The 22,305-nt window shown below is 42.2% G+C and overlaps 1 long non-coding RNA gene across 1 annotated transcript; it reads right to left on the bottom strand.

Moving 5' to 3' along the window:
- Positions 1 to 1,682: 1,682 nt before the first annotated feature.
- On the bottom strand, positions 1,683 to 21,623 carry LOC142827143 (uncharacterized). The gene is made up of 3 exons (XR_016348612.1): positions 21,483 to 21,623; positions 5,985 to 6,045; positions 1,683 to 3,192 (listed from the first exon to the last, which is right to left on the bottom strand). It is a non-coding gene; the product is annotated as an uncharacterized LOC142827143 (long non-coding RNA).
- Between the last annotated feature and the right edge of the window lie 682 nt (positions 21,624 to 22,305).

The raw sequence follows: 22,305 nt of genomic DNA, 5'->3' as shown, positions 1-22,305 counted from the left end.
CTCCTCTCAGGGGATGGACTGCAGGAGCGCGCTTAAGCCTCCATCTGCCTCTCCCTCCCCCTCCTCCCCGCCCCGGCCTCCAATCTGTGCAGGGGATTGAGACTCTGAGCCAGACCCAGCCTTCAGCTGCCCCCAGGCCTCCTGCTTATCTGGAGTGAGGCCACACTCTGGGCCTGGGCCTGGCCTGCAGCTGCCCTCCCCTGGCCAGCTGGTTCAGAGCCAGGGTGCAATACTCAGCTTCAGTGTCTCCTTAGGGGAGGCCTCTCCTCAGAGGGGGACTCTCCTTGGGGGTGGGGCTTGGGTCACAGTTCTTAGCTCTAGATTCTCTTTGGGGGAGCCTTTCCTGGGTGGGGAGCAGGCTACACTGCTCAATTCTCAGGGTGGTCCTGGGAGGGGGCCCTGATAGGGCCCGGGGGAGTTTCCCCCCCCAACCTTTCCAGCACTATTGGGCGCAGAGGGGCCATTTATCCAATCTGGTGGCCAGATATGTGGATCCTTGTCCCCAGCTGGCCATTCTCCTGCTGGGGCAGCTTCCCCCAGGGGTCACTCTGCAGTATAGCTATCCTCCAATCAGCCCCCTTCCTTTCCATGTTATGGAAAAAACAGTCCCATTCCAGGCATTTTCCTGACACAAAAAAACCCTGACTTTGCTCTAAGTTAGGATAAAAGGAACTGACATACTAAACTTTGTGGTCCTACCTCTTACCATTTAGGAGGAGTTCTTGAACAAACAGACTCACGGATGGATGCATGGACTCACAGATAGACACACAGTCTAAAATATATAGAAAATATATAAATATATTTAATTTTTAAATGTACCTGTTTAACCCTTATGGCACAGTTAGATGACTTTCTGAAGATGACTTTCTGAAGCTCTCATCTACAATCACAACAATTAGACATTTCAACTTTAAAAAAAAAAAAATTAGAGTTAAGAGTCTCACATGACTCCAGAAGCTGAGACTTTAAGACAAATACCAAAAATGACCCATGATAACATTGTAAGAGTTGGAATCTATGGATATAAAATGCTATCATTTGGAACTGAGAATGTGTTACATTTACTTTTGAACTAGTGTAAATAACTGCACAAGGCACATGACAATATAGAATCAGGTCCACGTTTTAAGCAGCCTAACTAAATAGCCAGCTCCTGTTCAAGTATTTTGCTGTCAGACTCTTGTATAGTCATAATTTTGACACTTGTCCAGTTAACATACAATTTTTCACATCAAGTGGCCTTGATTTTTTTGTAAGTGGGTCTGGCCCACGAAAGCTTATCACCTAATAAACCATCTTGTTAGTCTTTAAAGTGCTACATAGTCCTGTCTTTTGTTTCAGCTACACCAGACTAACACGGCTGCATCTCTATCACGATTCTTTTTCCATGTGTGATTTTCTTTTCTATGCTTACAGTAATATGTAGTATCCCAATATGTAGTATCCCAAATATATCATTCTAGAGGCAGTAGAGATACAAGATATAAAATGTGCAAAGAGACAGAAACTTGCGACAGTGACATGAAAAAAGTCTTTCCCTATAGTAGTTGAAAGCACATGATTAAATTATCGTCATAGATAAATATTATGGACATTAGCAACCCAAAACTAATGATCACTTAGGCAACAAAAAAATTAAACCATAAGCATAGCAACGGAGTGGCTTAATAGAGCTCTAGCCTACTAATATTCTGGTTTATTTGTCACCCAAACTGATAAAACTTGGATTTCTATGTCCCTTGCATATTAGTCTTAATTAACTTTTATTACTTCCTATGGCCCTGTTGGAACCAGAAAAAAATCATTTGCAGGATGATTAGGCAAATGTTTTCCTTAGTAACATGTCCTCGGGCTGATCTAATGGATATTTTTTTAATCTAGTCTGGCATATTTCACAAAAACAGTGTTCTTTGCACAGAGCACTTAGCATTTCCAGAGGACACAAGTTACATTTACTCTCTTGTGCCATATATAACAGTCTTTTACGGTGTCTGCATACATTGCTAATATGAGACATCCTTTCTGCCATCATTTTTATAAAATGGGTTTCTTCTTAGTCTCTTATGGTAATTAATAGTTAGAAATTTTATATTGAAAAATATAATGTGCCTAATTCTATTTAAAACAGCTAAGCAATTCAAAGCAATTGTCCCATGTGTCACCACAACACAGGACACCATACACGATAATGATAGAACCTAACCTTGATATTGATGTGTGAGGATTCAATAAATGCTATTCAGAATTTCATTGCTGAATCACCTGCATTGTGATTGGATTATAGTGGGATAGGTATGTGCAGTTCCAGTCCCACTCTCTCAGCTATGCAAATTACAATGCAGAAGTTGCAGCAAATAACCTCATTCAATGTATGGCTCCTTTAAATTATTGCACTCAGTTCGGTTTTCTAAGGGCCCATCTAAATGACCATTATCTTAGCAGCAAGGTGGGGTGTGAAGCTGCCACTGACTGTCTATGGGGGCCTTGCTAATGTCACAAACAGTTTGCTAAGGTGGTTTTATCTACTTTAGGATATTTCATCCACATGCATTAATTGTAGAAGCCAGGATACGCATGTGAACAGATATAACTGGCATCTTTTTATTCTATGGTATTGATTAATTTGAGATAGTCCAAGCCTATACAACAGTTGTGTGTGGGCTGACTAGAGAGTGTACCCTACCTAGACGTCAAAAACTTTGTGAAAAAGTAATACTTTACCAAAAAGTGATACTTCTACATGAAACAGCTAATCAATCACTCCTTTGTTCAGTTTTTAACATCTCAGCTTTAGCATTCATGTTAAATCATGTTTTAATTAGTTTAATCAGCTGTCATAGTTACGAAAAGAAAAGAAAAAAAACTTGAAAAAACAAAGGCAAAGAAAATACTCAAAGAACTCTAACAAGCAGAGGGAGAAGAATAGAAGATGTCACCGAGTCTGTTAAGGATCTGGTTTTGTCATTTTAATTAAAATGAGAGGCTCTCAGATGCTACGGGAATGAGTGGTATATCTCAATTTCTCATCATCTCAATGCAGTCTTTTCCATGTGATAATGCTTCAGGGTCCTCTCTGAAGATTTCATTTGAATATTAATAAAAAACAATAGTAGAAAATGTAGAAATGGCTGAGGTACTTAATGACTTTTGTTTCCATTTTCATCAAGAAGGGTAGTGGTGATTCGATACCTAACACAGTATATGGCAATGAACAGAGAAAGAACAAGTTAAAAATTACTTAGATAAGTTAGATGTCTTCAAACCACCTGATTAAATCCATCCTAGAATATTCAAAGAACTGTCTGAAGAGATATCTAAGACACTAGCTGTTATCTTTGAAAAGTCATGGAATTTGGGAGAGATTCTGGAAGACTGGAAAAGGGCAAATGCAGTACCCATCTATAAAAAGGGAAATAAGGACAACCCAGGGAATCATAAACCAGTCAGCTTAGCTTCTGTGCCAGGAAAAATAATGGAATAAATAATTAAGGAATCCATTTTCAAACCTCTAGAAGATAATAAGGTGATAAGTAACAGTCAGCATGGATTTGTCAAGAACAAATCATGTCAAGCTACTCTCATGCTTTTCTTTCACAGCATAATAAGCCTTATGGATAGGGGACAAGCAGTAGATGTGATATATCTAGACCTTCTCATTAACAATGTGACTGGACCTACTAAAAGGTGGGTGCATAATTGGTGGAATAACTGTTCCAACACAATAGTTATTAAGAGTTCACAGTCATGCTGAAAGGGCATAATGAGTGGGATTATGCTGGGATCAATTCTGAGACCAGCTCCGTACAATATCTTCATCAATAATTTAGATAATAGCTTAGGGTATGTCTACACTACCCTCCTAATTCGAACTAGGAGGGTAATGTAGGCATACCGCACTTGCAAATGAAGCCCGGGATTTGAATTTCCCGGGCTTCATTTGCATAAGCTGGGTGCCGCCATTTTTAAATCCCGGCTAGTTCGAACCCCGTGCCGCGTGTAGCTACACGCGGCACGGGGTTCGAACTAGCCAGGATTTAAAAATGGCGGCACCCAGCTTATGCAAATGAAGCCCGGGAAATTCAAATCCCGGGCTTCATTTGCAAGTGCGGTATGCCTACATTACCCCGCTAGTTCGAACTAGCGGGGTAGTGTCGACATACCCATACAGAGTACAGGCAGTCCCCGGGTTACGTACAAGATAGGGACTATAGGTTTGTTCTTAAGTTGAATTTGTACGTAACTCGGAACTGGCTCCAGATTCAGCCGCTGCTGCTGAAACTGACCAGGGGCTGACTACAGGAAGCCCGAGGCAGAGTTGCTCTGCCCCCAGCTTCCTGGAATCAGCCACTGATCAGTTTCAACAGCGGCTGAATCTGGAGCCTGGGACAGAACAGCTGGAGCGCTGCCGGGTAGGTCCCCCCAGGACCAACCCGGCAGCACCCCAGCTGCTCTACCCCAGGCATCCACAACAAAAGCCTGGTCTGCTGGGGGGGGGGGGACGCACTAGCTGCGCCCCCCGCCAGCAGACCAGGGAGATCCGGAGCAAAGCCGCAGAGGCGGTGGGACCCCGCCGCCTCCAAGGCTTTGCTCGGGGTGTCCCTGGTCTGCCGGGGATCCCCCCAGCAGACCAGGGACACCCGGAGCAGCTTTTCTCACCCTGGAGGATGCAGTGGCGGGACCACTGCACGTCTGGATGGTCCCGCCGCCTGCGAGTTCCGGGGCGAGAAAAGCCCCGTTCGTAAGTGCGAAAACTCGGGGACTGCCTGTACACTTATAAACTTCCTCTCCCATCCTAGTGTAACTCCCTTTTTCCTCCCTGTGTTACTCAGGAGCAGGTCACACTCACAGGTTTTCCTGGGCACCTGATGGTCTTGACATAAAAGGAGATCCTGAGTGCCCCAGTGGTGATGTTGTTTGGTTGGGGAAAACCTATCCACCCCCTTGCTGCAGTCCCTTGCTCATAAAGAATGTACAATGGCAGTACCTCCACCTGGCTGGCCCTGTACACACTGTTGTGCCTTGGGAGCCTCCAGGAATAAACTTATTCCAGCAATAAACTGGATCTAACTCCAAAACAACAATTACAAATTATAAATAATATACATCTAATAGATTGCATTAGAATAACAACCTTTACTTAACTTAAAGAAACAGGATTTAACACATTAACAGTGAATAACATCAATTAACGAAGTACACAGAAGTAACAGGAACTTATCTATCTGCCAATATTTATCCCACCCCAGTGTGCACGGCCCTGGACTCAAAGTCCCAGACTCTTGCTTGCATGGGTGCGCTTGAAGAACTGCAGCTGTAATGGAGATTCTCTGTAGGAAGGGTGTATGTGGGTCCAAGCTATGAAGGAGCTCTGGGTCACCGGGTTGGCCTCTCTGCCTCTTTTTGAACCCAGAGTTAGTCTATATCACTGAGGTTTGTCCCAGGCAGCATTTCCCAAAGATGCCCATTTACTCAGTCTGTGTGCTGGATGCAGAGTAGCTGCTAGCCACAAGTATAGCCAAAGGGCCTCCCTTCTAGGGCAATCAATCAGAAGCAGCCTGCTAGATCCCAGTTCCAAAGGCTGGCTATCCCAGTCTGTTACTGCAACGTAGCAGCTCCTGAATTGGATCAAACTCCTCCACAGCAGCCTGGCTCCCTTTCTACTCCAAAAACAGAGGGAAGAGTCCACAGACTGCTGAGTCTTCCTCCATACACACGGAGAGACCCAGATCTCCCACACAAAAGTCACTTCCTTCCTGGTTTACTCCAGGGCTCATGGGAATTGTAGTCTCTGGGGCTAGATTGAAGTACACAGGATCTTCCCAGAGAATAAGCAGAGGCACCTTTAGTAAGGGGACTACCAAGTGTTTACATGGGTAATTTCTTTTAAAAAAATGTTTTAGGGCTTTCTGAATATTCTGCAGTACTTAGATTACATTTCCCCAAAATACAAAACCCCTTAGCAGAGGACTGCAAGAACATACCTTTTTAATTCAGATTTCTACTTACAGTAACACTTGAATTCATAGTACCTGAGTGATGATCCTGTTGAATAGATACAACAACATTGCAGAAGAGCAGTGGTTCTCAACCTATGTACCATTGTGAGCCACATACACAGCTTTTTATGTGTTATGTGGGACACACACACACACACACACACACACAAAAACCCATATGGCCCTGAGAATGTTATGTGCGCTGCAGATGTGTGCTGACTGGGCCGCAAGCAGTTTGTGATTTGCAGGTTAAGAACAACTTCCTCAGAGCCACACACTTGCTATGAATCAAGCTGGCTTTCAGCCATCTTTGGCTCTTTCTTTTTTAGAGCCAGGATTAACAAAGCCTTGGCTAAGATGATTTAGTTGGGGTTGGTCCTGCTTTGAGCAGAGAGTTAAACTAGATGACCTCCTTAAGTCTCTTGCAACCCTAATCTTCCATGATTCATTCATTTAAAGCAAAATGCCAGAACTTCGTGAATGAAATAAAATTTTGAAATGGATCAGACATGAAGATTACTTACTTGTTTGTGATTTCATAACAAGAACATTAAATAATTATTGTCAAGTTGTCATCTCTTAGAGTAAATGTAATTAAAGATATATGAGCACTTGAATGGCTGCATTTTTAAATGAAAAGACTACAAATATTTTGAGCAAACAAATATACATTATGTTTTAGATTTGAAAGGGAAGGGAGCTGATTAGCACTTTATTAAAAAGTTTGCAAATTTCACATGAACATATCAACCCATCAAGCAATATCCTCAAACTTTTGTGACATAGAATGGCAGGAAAAGCACGGATATCATCTCTACATCAAGTGGACCTTTTCAGAACAGCCAGCCTTCCATACAATAGGCAAAGCCCCTCTAAGGATATGTCTATACAACAGAGTTATTTCAGAATAACTGAAGTTACTCTGAAATAACATAGTCCACCATCTACACAGCAAGCCATTATTTTGGCATAATATCAAAATAACGTCAAACTGGAGGACTTCCTATTCCGACTCTTATAACCCTCATTTTATGAGGAATAAGAGAAGTCAGAGATAGGGTACGTCTACGCTGCAACACTATTTCGAAATAACTAGCCCTATTCCAAAATAACTTAGGGTATGTCTACACTAACTTTCATAGGCACTACACTAGCACTCCATTAGTTCGAATTAAATTCGAACTAACGGAGCGCTTAGTTCGAACTAGGAAAACCTCATTTTACGAGGATTAAGACTAGTTCGAACTAGCTAGTTCTAAGTAAGGGGTGTGTAGCCCCTTAATTCGAACTAGTGGGAGGCTAGCCCTCCCCAGGTTTCCCTGGTGGCCACTCTGGCCAACACCAGGGAAACTCTTCTGCCCCCCTCCCGGCCCCGGACCTCTTAAAGGGGCACGGGCTGGCTATGGTGCCCGTGCCAGGTGCAAGCCTGCCAGCACCCAGCAGGCAGACCCTGCACCTGGCACAAATCGAGCCACCCACCCGATGCCCCCCAGCCCTGCCCCTCTTCCCGGGACCAGGCTGGCGGCTCCCGGGAGCTTGCCCGGGACCACGAGAGGCGGGCACCCACCTGGGCTAGTGCAGACATAGTGGACCTCGTCCATGATCTCCGCACTAGGCACAGGAAAGTGGCTGGCTAGGGCAGGAGAGCTGCCAGCCTGGCCACCCAGGAGTAGGTGTGCAAGAGAATCAAGGGGGTCCAGTGAGACCCCCGACCCTGAGCTTACAATGGCCGTCCTGGGTCAGACCAAAGGTCCATCTAGCCCAGTAGCCTGTCTGCCGACAGCGGCCAACACTAGGGACCCTGGAGGGGATGGACCGAAGACAGTGACCAAGCCATTTGTCTCGTGCCATCCCTCTCCAGCCTTCCACAAACCGTGGGCAGGGACACCACTCCTACCCCCTGGCTAATACCACTCCATGGACCCAACCTCCATGACTTGATCTCACTTCCCTTTAAACTCTGTTCTAGTTGTAGCCTTCACAGCCTCCTGCAGCAAGGAGTTCCACAGGTTGACTCTTTGCTTTGTGAAGAACAACTTTCTGTTACTACTTTGAAGCCTGCTACCCATTCCTTTCCTTTGGTGTCCTCTAGTCCTTCTTTATGGGAACTAATGAAGAACTTTTCTGTATGCACCCTCTCCACCCCACTCCTGCTTTTAGAGACCTCTATCCTGTCCCCCCTCCGTCTCCTCTTTTCTAAGCTGAAAAGTCCCAGTCTCTTTAGCCTCTCTTCATATGGGACCTGTTCCCAACCCCTGATCATTTTAGTTGCCTCTCCTCTCCCAGCCTCTCTCTTCCCCTCTCCTACCTCCTTTTCCCAGTCTCCCCCAGTTTTGTTCAATAAAGACAGATTCCATTTTGGAACACAATTGTCCTTTATTTTGTACATCAAGAGAGGGGCTAGGGAAGTGTAAGTGGAAGGAGGTGAGGGAGGAATGGGGCACGAGCCCCCGATGGGGAGGACTGGGCTGGCTCTGCGGGCTTCTGGGGGTGGAAGCTCTCCTGCAGCCCCCCAATTGCCCCCTTTCCCCAGATGGCAGCCTGCAGCAAGTGCAGCTGGGTTGATGGCTGAGTGCTGTGATGTGCCCAGTGTGGGTAGTCCCGGCAATCCAAGCCAGGACTGCTTTGCAAGCGGGGTACCCCTGAGAACTGTCTGTCCAGGGTGGGGTCGGGACCCTTTAAGCACAGCCCTCGGCTTGCCTGAGACAGCATCTCCACGCTCTAAGTCCTCCTCTGCTGCCCTGCCGGCACTGCTTCCGGCCATCCTTAAGCCCTGTTCAGGGTCCACTTAATGTGGACGCGCTAGTTCGAATTAGCAAAATGCTAATTCTAACTAGTTTTTAGTTCTAGATGCGTTAGTTCAAATTAGCTTAGTTCGAATTAACTAATTCGAACTAAGTTAGTTCGAATTAACGTTGTAGTGTAGACATACCCTTAGTCTGTGTCTATGCAGCAGGCAGTTATTTCAAAACAGTGTCAAAATACTGTCAAACTGGAAAACTTCTTACGCCGACTCTTGTAACCTTCATTGTACGAAGAATAAGGGAAGTCGGAGGCAGAATGCTCTATTTCAAAATAAGATATGCCATTGACATAGCTCAATTTGTGTAACTTCCTTCAAGTTGAGTCCTGCAGTGTAGACGCACTCAAAGAGTACTATTCCTCGGACTTTCTGCTGCATAGACAGCGCCAAAAGATGAAATAAGCTATTTCAACTTAAGTTACTCAATTGACGTAACTCAAATTGCATAGCTTACTTAGGCTTTAGCCCTGCTATGTGGATGTGCCCTAAACCAGGCATGATGGGAAGATGGAATACTTCACACGCACTCTGCCTTGGAAGTCTTTATGGTGAACAGATCCCTCTTCCACCTTGTGAAGTATCAAAACCCACAACTCTGGGGTACATACTAGTTTGGAGAATATTAACAATTACCTTTGGATAATCTATAAAACAGACAGGAGGTGAGAGAGATGCGGGCAATATATGAATCTCCTGAGTGGCACCATAGTTGTAGAAGGGGTCTCTTGCAATGTTCCCTCATTTTCCCCACACATGCGCAGAATGAGTTTTGTTATGTGCACCAATATGGAGGTTATGTGACACATCGCTTCCATAAGAACATAAGAAAGGCTATACTGGGTCAGACCAAAGGTCCATCTACTCCAGTATCCTGTCTTCTAACAGTAGCCAATACTAGATGCCCCAGGGGGAGTGAACAGAACTTGGTAATCATCAAGTGATCCCTCTCCTGTCATCCATTTCCAGCCTTTGGCAAACAGAGGCTAGGGACACCATTCCTACCCATATTGGCTAATAAGTATTGATGGACCTAATCTCCATGAATTTATCTAGTTCTTTTTCGAACCCTGTTAAAGTCCTGATCGTCACAATAGCCTCTGGCAAGGAGTTCCACAGGCAGACTATGTACTGTGTGAAGAAAAATTTCCTTTTGTGTGTTTTAAACCTGCTACCTATTAATTTCATTTGGTGACCTCTAGTTGTTAGGGGAACATGCAAATAACTTTTCCCTATTCACTTTCTCAATACCTGTCATGATTTTATAGACCTCTACCATACCCCCTTTAGTCTCCTCTTTTCTCATCTGAAAAGTCCCAGTATTTTTAAGCTTTCTTCATATGGCATCCATTCCAAACCCCTAATCATTTTTGTTGCCCTTTTCTGAACCCTATGTACAAAGAAAATTCATGTGGTGGGGTGAGGCTAAGGAGTACAGAGTGTGAAAAGGGGTTCACACTGGGATTGAGATTTAGGGTGCAGAGTTGTGAGGACTCTATCTGGGGATGCATATTCTGAGGTAGGGCCAGAGATGAGGAGTTTGGAGTGCAGGCTACCTTGGGGCTATGAACGGCAGAGAAGACTCCCCAGCTCTCTCATCCCACAGTCCATGCTTGGCCTGGGCTTGGGCTTGAGTAAGATAAGTCATCACCTGCCCACGGCAAGCCCAGGTGAGGTGCATTCCCTGAGCACAAGCATGGTGCTTAATAGTTTACTGCATGGCAGCACAGTTGCACTACTTATAGGGAACTTACATCTCTATGATCATTGAAAAGTATTGCCCCTTGATTAGTATTTAAGAATATAAGAACTTAAAAATGGCCATACTGGGTCACATCAAAAGTTCATCCAGCCCAGTACCCTGTCTGCCGACAGTGGCCAATGCCAGGTATCCCAGAGGGAGTGAATCGAACAGGTAATAATCAAGTAATCTCTCTCCTCCCATCCATCTCCACCCTCTGACAAACAGAGGCTAGGGACACCATTCCTTACCCATACTGGCTAATAGTCATTAATATACTTAACCCCCATGAATGTATCTAGTTCTCTTTTAAACCCTGTTATAGTCCTAACCTTCACAACCTCCTCAGGCAAGGAGTTCCACAGATTGACTATGCGCTGTGTGAAGAACTTCTTCCTTTTATTTCTTTTAAACCTGTGGCCCATTAGTTTCATTTGGTGGCCCCTAGTTCTTGTATTATGAGAACAAGTAAATAACTTTTCCTTATTCACTTTCTCCACACCACTCATGATTTTAAATACCTCTATCATATCCCCACTTAGTCTCCTCTTTTCCAAGCTGAAAAGTCCCAGTCTCTTTAATCTCTCCTCATATGGGACCCATTCCAAACCCCTAATCATTTTATTTCTCTGAACCTTTTCTAATGCCAGTATATCTTTTTTGAGATGAGGAGACCACATCTGTATGCAGTATTCAAGATGTGGGCATACCATGGATTTATATAAGGGCAATAAGATATTCTCTATCCCTTTTCTAATGATTCGTAACATCCTGTTTGCTTTTTAGACTGCTGCTGCACACTGCGTGGACGTCTTCAGAGAATTATCCATGATGACGCCAAGATCTTTTTCCTGATTAGTTGTAGCTAAATTAGCTCCCATCATATTATATGTATAGTTAGGGTTGTTTTTCCCAATATGCATTACTTTACATTTATCCACATTAAATTTCATTTGCCATTTTGTTGCCCAATCACTTAGTTTTGTGAGATCTTTTTTAAGTTCTTCACAGTCTGCTTTGGTCTTACCTACCTTGAGCAGTTTAGTATCGTCTGCAAACTTTACCACCTCACTGTTTACCCCTTTCTCCAGATCATTTATGAATAAGTGAAATAGGATTGGTCCTTGGACCTACCCTTGGAAAACACCACTAGTTACCCCTCTCCATTCTGAAAATTTACCATTTAGTCCTACCTTTTGTTTCCTGTCTTTTAACCAGTTCTCAGTCCATGAAAGGATCTTCCCTTTTATCCCATGACAACTTAATTTACATAAGAGCCTTTGGTGAGGGACCTTGTCAAAGGCTTTCTGGAAATCTAGGTACACTATATCTACTGGTTCCCCCTTGTCCACATGTTTGTTGACCTCTTCAAAGAACTCAAATAGATTAGTAAGACATGATTTCCCTTTACAGAAACCATGTTGACTTTTGCCCAACAAATTACGTTCTTCTATGTGTCTGACAATTTTATTCTTTACTATTGTTTCAACTAATTTGCCCGTACTGACATTAGACTTACAGGTCTGTAATTGCTGGGATCACTGTAGAGCCGTTTTTAAATATTGGTGTTATGTAGCTATCTTCTAGTCATTGAGTACAGAAGCAGATTTAAAGGATAGGTTACAAACCATAGTTAATAGTTTCACAATTTCACATTTGAGTTCTTTCAGAACTCTTGGGTGAATGCCATCTGGTCCGGTGACTTGTTACTGTTAAGTTTATCAATTAATTCCAAAACCTCTTCTAATGACACTTCAATCTGTGACAAGTCCTCAGATTTGTCACCTACAAAGGACGGGTCAGGTTTGGGAATCTCCCTACAATCCTCAGCCGTGAAGACTGGAGCAAATAATTCATTTAGTTTCTCCACAATGACTTTCAGGGCTCGACAAACTCCTGAATCAGCCAGTCGCTCCATGCATCCCATTCACCAGCGCTTCGCGCATGCCCAGTACCAATCAGGCACATGCGCAGTGCGGGGCTGGCGAGTGGCTCTTGCCGGGGTCTGTCAAGCCCTGATGACTTTATTGTCTTTAAGTGCTCCTTTTGTATCTCGATTATCCAGGGGCTCCACTGGGGGTACGTCTAGACTACAGGCTTTTGTCGACAGAAGTTTTGTCGACAGATACTGTCGACAAAACTTCTGTTGACAAAGAGCGTCTACACTACATTCAGTTCTGTCGACAAAGCAAGCTGCTTTGTCGACATGGTAGTGTAGACGCAAAGGACAGTTTACATGCAATAACACCTTCTGTCGACAGAAACTCTGTCGACAGAAGGCGTTATGCCTCGTAAAATGAGGTTTACCAGCGTCGACAAAACTGCTGAGTTCTGTTGACGTTATGTCGACAGAACTCAGCGGTAGTGTAGACGCAGGTATAGTTTTGTCGACAAAAGTCCACTTTTGTCGACAAACCTCTGTAGTCTAGACACACCCTGGTTGTTTAACTGGCTTCCTTTTGAGTTTTTCGCTAGCTGTTCTTCAAACTCCTTTTTGGCTTTTCTTATTACATTTTTACACTTAATTTGGCAGTGTTTATGCTCCTTTCAATTTACCTCACTAGAATTTGACTTCCATTTTTAAAAGATGTCTTTTTATCTCTTATTGCTTCTTTTACATGGTTGTTAAGCCATGGTAGCTCTTTTTTTGTTCTTCTACTATGTTTTTTTTAATTTGGGGTATACGTTTAAGTTGGGCCTCTATGATGGTGTCTTTGAAAAGTGTCCATGAAGCTTGCTGGGATTTTACTTTAGTCACTGTATCTTTTAATTTTTGTTTAATTAAGCTCCTCACTTTTGCATAGTTCCCCTTTTTTAATTAAATGCCACAGTGTTGGGCTACTGAAGTGTTCTTCCCACCACAGGAATGTTAAATGTTATTATATTATGGTCACTATTTCCAAGCGGTCCTGTTGTATTACCTCTTGGACCAGATCCAGCGCACCTCTCAGGACTAAATCAAGAATTGCCTCTCCCCTTATGGGTTCCTGTACCAGCTGCTCCAAGAAGCAGTCATTTAAGGTATCAAGAAATTGTCTCTGCATCTCGTCCTGAAGTGACATATACCCAGTCAATATGGGGATAGTTGAAATCCCCCACTATTATTGAGTTCTTTATTTTGATAGCCTCGCTAATCTCCCTTAGCATTTCATAGTCACTATTACGGTTCTGGTCAGGTGGTCGATAATAGATCCCTACTGTTATATTCTTATTAGAACAGGGAATTATTATCCATAGCGACTCTATGGAACATGTTGATTCATTTAAGATTTTTCTTAATTTGATTCTAAATTCTCTTTAACATATAGTGCCACTCCCCCACCCACATGACCTGTTCTGTCCTTCCGATATATTTTGAACCCCACAATGATTGTGTCCCATTGATTGTCCTCACTCCACCAAGTTTCTGTGTTGCCTATTATATCAGTATCCTCCTTTAACACGAAGCATTCTAGTTCACCCACCTTATTTTTTAGACTTCTAGCATTTGTGTACAAGCACTTTAAAAACTTGTCACGGTTTATGTGTCTGCCCTTTTCTGATGTGTCAGATTCTTTTTCATGTTAATGTTTTTCATCTAATCTGGCCCATACTTTATCCTCTTCCATCCTCTCCTCCTGACTAAAACCTAGAGAATCTCTATCAATAGACTCTCCTCTAAAAGACATCTCTGTCCGATCCACGTGCTCCTCTGCACCCATCAGCTTTCCCCCATCTCTTAGTTTAAAAACTGCTCTGCGATGTTTTTAACGTTAAGTGCCAGAAGTCTGGATCCACTTTGGTTCAGGTGGAGCCCATCCTTCCTGTACAGGCTCTCCCTATCCAAAAAGTTTCCGCAGCTCCTTATAAAGCTAAATCCCTCCTCCCTACACAATCATCTCATCCACGCATTGAGACTCTGAAGCTCTGCCTGCCTACCTGGCCTGCGCATGGAACTGGAATCATTTCTGAGAATGCTACCATAGAGGTCCTGGATTTCAGTCTCTTTCCTAGCAGCCTAAATTGGGCCTCCAGGACATCTCTGCTATCCTTTCCTATGTCATTGGTACCTACATGTACCACGACCACCAGCTTCTCCCCAGCACTACACATAAGTCTATCTAGATGCCTTGAGAGATCCACAACCTTCACACCAGGCAGGAAAGTCACCATACGGTTCTCCCATTCATCGCAAACCCAGCTATCTACAGTTCTAATGATCGAATCTCCCATTACTAACACCTGCCTTTTCCTACTGACTGGAATTCCCTCCCCGGAGAGGTAACCTCAATGAAAGAGGATACCCCAACATCTGGAAGGAGGGTCCCAACTGTGGGAAGGTTTCCCTCTGCTCCCGTTGACTGCTCCCCGTCCCTGAGCCTTTCATCTTCCTTAACAGTGCAGGGCCTATCTGACCAGAGGTGGGACAATTCTACAGTATCCTGGAAAGCCTCATCTACGTACCTCTCTGCCTACCTCAGCTCCTCCAGTTCAACTACCCTGGCCTCCAAAGCCCGGACACGGTCTCTGAGGGCCAGGAGCTTCTTGCACCGAATGCACACATATGCCACGCACCCATAGGGCAGGTAGCATATATGCTACACTGAGTTCAATAAACAGGATAGCTCCCACTTTGCTGCTGGGCTTCTGCCTGCATTCTCTCCTACAGCTACCTAGGTTATTGATAGGGTTTTTAGTTAAATCAGCAAGTTTTGATTAAAACCTTTAAACTAAACTATAAAGAATGGCAAGTGTACCTTGGTCCCTTCCCACTCCCCTTCCCAACTCCCTGTTCACAAAGCTCCCTGGTCTCTGACTCACTGCTTTATAAAACCCTGGCCTTCCTGATAGCCCCACCCCCTGACTGAGGCTCAGCCAATTAACAGAGACTTCTAGATTTCAAACCTTTAGAAGCTCACAACTTCCAACTGCCAGCCACAGCATACGCTCCTTCAAACAAACAAAACAAACAGACAAACACAAGCTCAGTACACAGCAAGTAACCCCCAAACACACAATTTAATTTATGGGGAATCCTGAATTGGGAAATGAAAATCCTTAGTCTTCAGTTAAATGGGACTTTCTTCCTCTAAGAATGATCTCCCTGATTAATGTTTGCCAAATAGTCATTTTCAAACTATATGCTTTTCTGACTAACTGAATGTCAACTGAGAAAGTATTCTCCATGTAAGGGCAGAATTATGGAACTCAAATGACCATGCTCGGAGTATTCCCTAATGCCAGCCCATCTAATCAAATTTCCATATTTGGCAATTGTGCTAGCCTTCAAACCATCACATAAAAAGGTCAATGTTGACCAATTACTCAACACAAATAATAGTAAGGGAGAAAGAATGTAAATTAAGATAGGTAAAGAGCTTAGTTAAACAATATTTAGATGTACTCAAATCAGCAAGGTTTGATGAAATTCACTGTAAGGTACTTAAGCATCAGGCTGAAGTAATCATTAGCTGGAGTAACCATTACCAATGCTCTTTCAAAATTCTAGGAAGATCGGTGAGGTTCCAGATGACTGGAGAAAGGCAATACTAGTATATATATTTTAAAAGAGGGCAAAGATGTCCCAGGGAATTATAGACCAGTCAGCCTAACTTCAATACCTGGAAAGATACTGGAACAAATTATTCAACAATCAATTTGTAAGTAACTGGATATAAGGGCTAAATACCGTGGATTTTTCAAGAACAATTTTTTTCTTTGACAGTGTTGCTTACCTACAGGATAGAGGGAAAGCAGTAGATGTGATATATCATGATTTTAATAAGGCTTTTAACACAGTCCCATGTGACGTTCTCATACACAAATTAAACCAATGTGTCCTTGATGGAATTACTATAAGGTGTGTGCACAACTAGTTGAAAGCCCTTATTCAAAGAATTGATATCAATGGTTCGCTGTCCATCTGGAAGGGCATGTCTAGTGGGGCACCTCAGGGATCAGTCCTAGATCCAATACTATTCAAGATTTTCAGAAATTATTTGGATAATGAAGTGGAAAGCATGCTTATAAAATTTGCATATGACACCAACTGGGAGGGTTTCTAAGCACTTAGGAGGACAGAATTAGAATTCAAACTTACTTTGACAAATTGAATAATTTGTCTGAATTCAACAAGATATAATTCAGTAAAGAGTGAAAAGGATACTTCACTTAGGAAGGAAATATTAAAGGAAAAAACTGTAAAATGGGAAAACTGGCTGGATGATAGTACAGTACTGCTAAAAGGATGTGGGGATTATTGTGGATCACAAATTGAATGAGTCAACAATGTGACATAGCTGTGAAAAGCTAATTTGAAAGACACAGGAGTTAACTGTTCTGCTGTATTCAGCACTGGTGAGGCCTCAGTTCTGGGTACCTCTCTTTAGGAGAAAGATGTCAACAAACTGGAAAGAATCCAGAGGAGAACAATAAAAATATTTTTAAGGGGGGGGGGGTTAGAAATCTAACCAATGAAGAAAGGTTAAAAAAAACTTGGCATAGTTAGTCTTGAGAGACTGAGGAGGAACTTATTGGATAAGTCTTCAAATACATTAAAGGCTGTTGTAAAGAGGATGGTGATCAATTGGTCTCCATATTCACTGAATATAAGTTAAAAAGTAATGGGCCTAATATATAGCGAGGAAGATTTAGATTAAATATCAGGAAAACTTTTCTAGCTATAAGGGGATTAAGCTCTGGCATAGGCTTCCAAGGGAGATTTTAAAGTCCCCATTTTTGCAGTTTTTTAAAAACAGGTTGGAAAAACACCTGTCATGGTGTAGTTCACTTGGTCCTGCACATTACAGGGGACTAGACATGATGACTTCTTGAGATCTCTTCCAGCCCTACATTTGAGTGATAATATGATCATGCCAAAATTGGCAAAGCATAGCAGCTAATGAAGATAATCCCTCAAAATAGGTAGCTGTTTGTCAGGAAGATGTCTTTGTCCTTACAGCTAAATAGAGGATCTGACAGGTTCCCATGGGCTAGCTGTCAAAGACTTATTTCTGCTGAATATGACTTGACAGTATTTTGTAACACAATAATAGAGTGCATGGATTACAAAATACCACAAAGAGGGTCAAAAGTGGCTCAAAGAACAAATTGCTATCAATTTCCGTATGACAATACAGATTTATTGTTTATTATTTACATGAGCCATTTTTAGGATACCTTTAAGTAACTCAGGGTATGTCTACACTAGCCACCCTAGTTCAAACTAGGGTGGCTAATGTAGTCATTCAATCTTGCAAATGAAGCCTGGGATTAAAATATCCCGGGCTTTATTTGCATGTCCCCGGGCGCCGCCATTTTTAAATGCCCGGTAGTTCGAACTCCGTGCCTATGGCTACACACATCACAGGCTAGGTAGTTCGAACTAAAGCCCCTAATTTGGACTACGATTATTGCTCATTGCAGGAGGAGTAACGGTAGTCTGAATTAGGGGATTTAGTTCAAACTACCTAGCCCATGCTGCATAGAGCCGCCTGCACGGAGTTCGAACTACTGGGCATTTAAAAATGGCGGCGCCCGGGGACATGCAAAAAAAGCCTGGGATATTTTAATCCCTGGCTTCATTTGCAAGTTTGAATGACTATATTAGCCACCCTAGTTTGAACTAGGGTGGCTAGTGTAGACAAACTCAGTGACTATAGAGAATCCATTAATGCTGTCACTAATCATATAATTATTTACTGATTCAGAAACATGCCAGTGTGTCGACAGAAATCCGTTTAAAAAATTGTCCCAAAATAGGCTGGGTACAATGTGTTATTTTCATAAGAATTAGACACTGTTATGTCTTCAGCTGACACTGTCCTTTTTTAGGTTTTTGATGTGCTGAGCACAAAGAAGTTAAATTTACTGTACTTGGGTACAGTGTCAAAAATGCACCTATTTTTCCAGTATAAACACAAGAGTTACATGGGAAAAAAGACAAAAAAGAACTGTTGAAAGTTTTCAAAAGAGTGAGCCTCCAAACAACATACTGTTGCTCTATTTATGGTATGAACCTCTCATCAGCTCGATCCAACTGCTGCTGAAGTCCATGGAAGTTGGATTAGGCATGAAACATCTAAGCAGTGTTATGTGTGATGGAAAAACTCATTCCTCGGTGACAGTACTAGAATGGCTCATAGCTCAGAGCACCAAACTCAGGTCAAGCTGTGAGAAATCAGGGCAGTCACCCCAGACTGGTCAGAGGCATATTTTATCATTAGCTTTCACAGGCCAGTAATGGAAGCACCCTCCTGCATCCCTATATTAGTTTTAGGTACAACAGACCTTCAGTCTCTCCAGCCCCATCCTTACTAACCAGACAGACTGGACTTTATGACTAAAACCAATATTTGCCACACATTATGTTACTGCCAGTCACATAAGGCCAGTCACTTAACCCAAGTCAAAATATGCTCCAGGTCCCACCAAAGACAATGCCGTAACCAATCCTTTAGTAAATGAAAAAAATACAGAGTTACAGCAAGGATAAAGCAAATAAAATACATTACTGGTGAGTTAGTTTATAGGTTTAAAATAAAAGCAGTGATTTAATGATGCAGGAATGAGATGATCACCAAATCTTTTGTATGCATATAGCCATTTCATGGAAGTTTGCGAACTGGTTTACACACACATGCACACCCCGCCATGAAGTGCAAGAATACCAGAACGAGACCGACTCTGACAGGGGAGAAGTGAGTGGCAATTGCTCTATTGAAGCTTGCAACTCCAAACAGCTACCAGTCACTTTGTAATCAACTTAGAGTGGGGAAATCTACAGCGATGCAAGTAACCAAAGCACCTTCTGCTACACAGGGTAGTGACTCTGGCAAATGTGGAGGACATAGTGAAGGGCTTTGCCGTGATGGGATTCCCTAACTGTGGTAGGACAATAGATGGAATGCACAACCCTGTCTTGGCATCTGACCACTTTGCCGGAGAGTACATAAACAACAAGGGAAAATAGCCCTTGAGATCCATCAACATCTACAGCACCATTGAGAAGTAGGTGCCATAGGCACTGGTGGATCACAAGGGCGCTCTTTTGCCCACATCATATGGGATGGTTGGGAAGTATGCATAGTGTGCACATTTTTAGAAATTACTGCCTGTTTAGAAAGCTGCAACCTGGAACTTTCTTTCCAAACCAGAAAATTACCATGAGAGGCATTGAAATGCCAATAGTGATCTTTGGAGATCCAACCCACCCCTTGCTCCCATGGCTTATGAAACCATACATGGGCAGTCTGAACAGTTCGGCTACAGGCTGAGCAAGTCAAAAATGGTGGCAAAATGTGCTTCTGGGCATTTAAAGAGAAGGTTTCACAGTCTACTGACTAGGTTAGACCTCAGAGAAAAAAGTCAACCATACAAGATCAAATGTAGTGGTTACTCCTTGTGAAAAACAGGAGTAACAAAATTGACTTTAATTGCCTTTAAAATCAATGGCATGGGCTTGGTGATGTGGACTCATTGTTTAGAAATTTAACCTAATACAGCTAAGTTTGACCTAAACTCCCAGTGTAGATCAGGCCTTATACAAATGGGTGCAGATAAATGGGAGCAATGTAATAGCCAAAACCATTTTATTTACATGCAGTTTTACACATCAAATGAATTCACAACTAAACACTAACACACTTCATTCTTCTCGGATTATTTAAATATACAGACAGCAATAGCAGGTAATTGTAGTGCAAATATAAACCTTACTATGTCAACATCTCCCTTTGTTCTGATCTAACAAGCTGATACAATAAAATTAGAAACCAACTAGTTCATGGGACAAATGGATACAATAACATTAGTATTTCTTCTGATTTACTATAGAGCATGAAGAATAGGAAATAAGCAACAGGATATAGCCAAATTTAACAATCCAATTATATTTTACAAGTTAATTAGTTTGCTCATTACAATGTTTCTTTACATTCCTGTGAGGTTCACAGACAGGTGAACTGCTTATTGCTTTTAATCTACGATGGTTTCCCTACATTGTACTTGCTTTTCACTGATTGGATAATATCCTGAAATGCAACAACTGATTGCTCTCATAATTGTCTAACATTACGAAACTCTTAGCTTATATCTCTGGGTCTCATATGTGGTCATTAAGCATTTCCTGTGCATCTGAAGGTCCAGACCCAATGGTTCACATCCACACAAGCCTCGGTGCACACAGCAAAATTCATTCATTCAAGGGAACATTGCCCTTACAGCAATGCATTTTAAAGCAAAGGAACTCTTGTCCAAGACTTTGAAGCAGAGAGGATTCCAGACATACTTCCTTCAACTACCTTCCCTTAAGGGCCTTTCCACCTCACTAGAACATCCTGCATGAAATTTTCAAGCATTCCAGGACTATAGGCATTTTATGAGTAGTACCAGATGTATTAAAAATAGAGGGGAGAAATCACATTAATGCCAAAGAAATGGCTTGTATAATATATAGTGTCTAAAAGTCTTCATAAACAGTCTACTTAGTATTATCTAAGTTGCTACTGTGAATAAGCTATACAGCCGGTCCCTGAGTTACAAACGCGTTACAGACCAAACACTTGGCCGTAACTCGGAATGGTCGTAACTCAGAACCCATTGAGTTACATTGCGACTGTGCTGTTCGTAAGCGCGGATCACTTTCGTAACCCGGAGCCTGCATTTATGACCGCTTTGGTCGTAAGTGAGGATGATCATAAGTTGAGGTGGCTGTAAGTTGGGGACCGTCTGTATTGTACATTTCCTGAGTGTGTCCATCCTAGATGACCAGGTGAGGGGGCCACATAAGATAGATCAGGAGTCAACAACCTTTTCAAACCAGAGTCAAACTACATCAAAATTCAAAACAAGTTGTCAACAAAGAGACAATATAAGAATGCCCATTTGCATGACTGAAAATATGACTTAATATTATTCATATTTGACATGATGATTAATAATAGCATAAATGAAACGTACTCACAGATTTTACTTAATGGGAATTCTGCTGCTGCATCTGTTCGCACATTTCTTTGAAGTTTACATAATAACTGGTGAAATTCAGGTACTCACTCACAAAGTTATAGCAGAAACAGTGATTTCAGTGAAAAACAAAAATGACTAAAAGCCTGGAAAGGTTAAAAAAGATTAATTTAGAAAGATTAACTGTAGGCACACAAATTAAAAAAGTAATTAATTTAAAATTGATGAAGGAAAATACTACTTTACATGATATATTATTAATTTATGAAACTCATAGCCACATTTTGATGGACCTTAATAACACTGAAAAAAAGAATTATGCTTTTATATAAAATCAGAATATTGTCCACAGTTACATTATCTGTCATCAAAATATATTAGAGACTATAGATAATTGAACAATTCTGTCAAAAATATTTTTCACTGGAAAATTGGGTATTTGATAAGGCAGCATTTTTCATAAGAAGTTTCATTTTTTGGGGGAAAGCAGACTTTTTTGTCCAAAAAAAATGCCCAAGAATTTCAATTTGGAAATATTTCTATAGCACCTCAAGAGAGTTGTAGACTGCCTCATGGAAATTGAAATTAGGTAAGGCTTTCCCTTGGGGCACCACAGTGGTTGAGCAAGAGATGAGAGCATGTGCCTCATGGGAAATATAACCAGACAGGAAGCCCAGCCCATAGACAAGGAATGCAGTATAAGAAACCTGAACTACAATTCCCATGCAGCCCCATGGTAGCTGTTCCAAATCAATTTTTGTTTGTTTGTTTTAGACTGGAGATGGGGTTTGATTTTTTTAAAACCGAAAAGTTGACATTTTTAA

Source organism: Pelodiscus sinensis, chromosome 2 (assembly GCF_052426305.1).
Source record: "Pelodiscus sinensis isolate ZL-2025 chromosome 2, ASM5242630v1, whole genome shotgun sequence".
NCBI classification, from domain to species: domain Eukaryota; kingdom Metazoa; phylum Chordata; order Testudines; family Trionychidae; genus Pelodiscus; species Pelodiscus sinensis.
Note: the sequence above shows the minus strand (reverse complement) of the source record. Positions and strands in the feature narration are given on the sequence as shown.